Below are 4,470 nucleotides of genomic sequence, written 5' to 3' on the forward strand. Positions count from 1 at the left end.
GTTTTAGCCTAAGCCTATAATTTTGAGCAGAAATCTAAATAGTATGTATAAAAATATTTATTTACTTTTTTTGTCCACCTACATGTACCGAACAATCCAATGTACCCTTGGAACCATTGTACCTTAAGAACTCGATGTACCCTTTTTCGATGTACCCTTGGATACTGGGCCCTGTTTCCTAGAAAATTCAAAATTTTCTGAGATTTTGAAATTTCCTATTACCATTTTCAAATTGTCATAAAAAATAATTTTTCGATTTTTATAGATTTTTGTTTTTTTCCTATAATTTTTTTTTGGGTTTTTAGGGTTTCTTCCAAATTAGTGGGAATTTTTTGAAAATTCTAAAATTCTAAAATTCTAAAATTCTAAAATTCTAAAATTTTAGAAAATTCCAGAAAATTCCAGAAAATTCCAGAAAATTCCAGAAAATTCTAAAATTTTAAAATTCTAAAATTTTAAAATTCTAAAATTCTAAAATTCTAAAATTCTAAAATTCTAAAATTCTAAAATTCTAAAATTCTAAAATTCTAAAATTCTAAAATTCTAAAATTCTAAAATTCTAAAATTCTAAAATTCTAAAGTTTTAGAAAATTCCAGAAAATTCCAGAAAATTCCAGAAAATTCCAGAAAATTCCAGAAAATTCCAGAAAATTCTAAAATTCTGAAATTCTAAAATTCTAAAACTCTAAAATTCCAGAAAATTCTAAAATTCTAAAATTCCAGAAAATTCTAAATTCTAAAATTCTAAAATTCTGGAATTCTTAAATTCTTAAAAGTTACAAAATATCCAAAAATTATAAAGCCAATCATATGAACTTGCCAAACTCTAAACCAAATTTTTTTGAAACGGCAATTTTTTTTCAGAAAATCAAAAGATTCAACTTTCGAAGTTTGTGAAATTTTCAATTTGAAAAGTTCCGATGATAATACTGAAACGCCACTTTGAGGATTTCAAAAATGTGGACAATACCGATAGAAACATTTTTGAAAATTCTAAATTCTAATAACTTTTAAAAGGTTCTAAAAACTTTGAAAAGTTCTGAAAATCTGAAAATTTCTAAGTTTCAATTTTCTAGATCTAGAATAAACCTAGATCTAGAATAAATCAAAAATAAACCAGAAATAATAGGAAATTTGAAAAAATTTGAACAGAAATGAGAAGTAATCTAATAAAGAAAGTTTGAAAAGTATGAAACCAAATGTTGTTAAAGATGGGGGGACATAAAAAAAATAAATTGCTCGAAATTCCTTTTAAACTAGCCCCTCGAGGAGTTGAACTTGCCGGGGCGATGATTGAGGGTGCGGCGCCGCTACCGACTGAGCCACGCGGGCGAAGAGGAAGACGCCGCTTGATGCATACATAAAGGCAAGAGCGACAGCTGTACGCAGAGTGACATTAAGCGTTGTACACCGTCACGGTAGAATGCATACTCTAGCTACAAAAAACTACGAAAAATCTCCTTTAAAACGGCAATTTTTTAAAGGTGGGGGGGACACACTTGGGTATAGCCAATGGGTCAGAAATTGCGCCCCAGTAAACGTGAGTTTTTAGAAAAAATTCGCTGCTGAATTATGTGGCTGACGATCAAACTTTTAAACGTTGCACGAAAAAATCACGCGTTGCAACTCGTTGATTAAAATCAATTTCTTCTGGCCTAAAAGTTATTTGGGGCGCGTTTTTTGACCCGTTGGCTTGAACCCAAGTGGGGACATGAAAAAACAAGTTCTCGAAATTTCGTTTAAATATACTCTCCAAGGAGTTGAACTTGTAGGGCGAGTATTGAGAGTGCGGCGCCGTTACCTACTGAGCCACGCCGACAAAAGAGGTGCGGGCGCCCGGTGGTAAACATAAGAGTGAGGACGACAGCTATACGCAGAGTGATAGTAAGCGTACACCGTTACGGTAGAATACGTAATCTGGCTACAAAAATCTTATGAAAAATCCCCTGTCCAATTCCCAAAAAGAAAAAACTATTCCCAAAATTTTTGGAATTTTTCAAAAATTGCAGTTTCCAAACTTCTTTTCATGTGTACTACGTTTTTATGCTATCAATTACAATTATAGTTTGAATCAAAATTTTTCAATTTTTGAAACAGCATTTTTTAGTTCTACAAAATTACGAAAATTGATTTTCAGATTTCAGTTATTTTTTTGAAAATTTTCAGAATTTTTCTTCAAAATTCAAAAGAATGAGTTTTTTTTTTGAAATTTCAGAAGGATTATTATAAAGTGCGTTTTTAGAAACAATCATTGAAAAAATTACTGTTTCAAAAAAAAAATCTAAAAATTTTGAAACTTCGAACTTCAAGAAATTTCTCAGGTTTTTGTGAATCAAAGCCGTCAAAACGATAGCTTCCAAATAATTTTCAAGAATCGTTTCTGATTTTATTACCAAAAATTACAGTTTGACCAAATTTTTGAAAAAATTTTGAAACAGTAATTTTTGGTTTATTTCTTTTTTTTAATCGACACCAATAAAACAGCCAAAAAACTAATATTAAATCGAATTAAAATAGGAGGAAAAGTATATATTTTCTCCCTCCTCGTACATCAAAAAAATTTGAAAAATGGCCAAAACGGAAAAAAATGGAGTCTAGGCACGCAATTTCTTTTTTTTTCGGTCACCTCATGTTTACTGGAGATGTTATTTCGAAAAAAAAGATCCTGAGAAATTTAGAATAACCAATTTTTTGAAGATGGGGGGACAGGAGATTTTTCGTAGTTTTTTTTGTAGCTAGAGTATGCATTCTACCGTCATGGTGTACAACGCTTAATGTCACTCTGCGTACAGCTGTCGTCCTCGCCTTTATGTATGCAATCGGGCGTCCGCTTTCCCTTTGCCCGCGTGGCTCAGTCGGTAGCGGCGCCGCACCCTCAATCATCGCCCTCACAAGTTCAACTCCTCGAGGGGCATCTTTGAACGGAATTTCGAGAACATTATTTTTTTCATGTCCCCCCACCTTTAAAAAATACTAATTTTCGGAATTTTTAGTTTCGAAAAGCAGAAAAAAATTGATTTAGAAGTATTCAACGACTGAAAATCACTGAAATTTGAAAAATACAACATTTTTTGAAACAGAATTTTTTAAAAAGCTCTGTTCTAAAAATTTCCGATTTTTTGAATCCAAGATAAAAGTTTCCAATTAATCGAATGATTTGAAATAATTCCTTTACAGGTTTCATTTCTTCTTTTTTCCAAAGTTTTGACGTCATCTGAATATGTATAAATATACCTATGACGGCAGATATATTTTCAAAATCTAAGAATTTGGAATTTGAAAAGAAAACGATTTAGACTCAAAAATTAAACAAAATCTGAATTTTTAGGAGGAAGTTTCAAGAAATCCCAAAAGTTGCTGTTTCCAAATTTCTTGAAATTGAAAAAACATTTTGTTGACTAATAGTCTGAGTCATCGGAAAAAGAAAAAAAAAGATTCCTCGATTCTCAAAAAAAATGGGGGCGTGAAAAAAATTCAAAAATTACTGTTTCAAAAGAAAGTTTGGCTCTTTTCTAGTTTAGAGGTCCCAAAAAAAATTAGAGGTCCCAAAATAAAATAGAGGTCCAAAATAATGAATTTTAATAGAATTCAGACTGGAAATTCTGGAAAATAACAGCTCTCCAAAACTTTCTGTTTCGAAAACCTTTGATAGTTTTGAGCGAATAATCGGCTCTTGTCTAGTTTAGAGGTCCGAAAAAAAATTAGAGGTCCCAAAATAAAATAGAGGTCCCAAGAAAAAATAGAGGTCCAAAATTCGAAAAACGCACAGATGTTGGAATAATGTACTAGAATTTGAACTGTGTGAGTTGTTTGAGTTTTGGGGTCTTATAGGATGATATGACTGTTCCTAACAATTTTAGCTCCAACTCTCTTGCATCTTGCTGATGAACCCCAATTTACATATGAGGAACATTTCGGCAATACGGTAATGACTCCATGATTATGATGTCTCTCAGGCTTAGATAATTGTCAGAAGATATGCATTCCTAAGCCTACAAGAAGTATAAAATATGTCATCAACTATTATTTTGCTATAAGACCTCAAAACTTTAATTTCTTACACAATTCACATTCTAGTACATTATTCCAGCATCTGTGCATTTTTAAGTTTTGGACCTCTATTTTTTCTTGAGATCTCTAAGTTTTTTTGGGACCTCTATTCTTTTTTTGAGACCTTTAAACTAGAAAAGAGCCGAAAGTTTCGTAGCCCAATTGGCTTCTGAAAACTGTTTTACAGATAAATTCGCTTGAAATCCAATGTACCATATTTCTCGATTTTTTTTCAATTAGAAAGTTTTTTTTTTCGAAAAATTAAAATTGGATTTGTCTCTTGTTTGGAAATTGTGTTTTTTCCCAATAATATGATAATCAGTCGGTTTACGCCCCTCCGGGTCTCAACCTCCTGGCATCCGGTTACAGTTCCCGTAATCTCTCCCTGCCCTCCACTCTTCTATGTACTGAAACCAAGGG

This window comes from Caenorhabditis briggsae (assembly GCF_000004555.2).
Source record: "Caenorhabditis briggsae AF16 supercontig from assembly CB4, cb25.NA_168, whole genome shotgun sequence".
NCBI lineage: Eukaryota > Metazoa > Nematoda > Chromadorea > Rhabditida > Rhabditidae > Caenorhabditis > Caenorhabditis briggsae.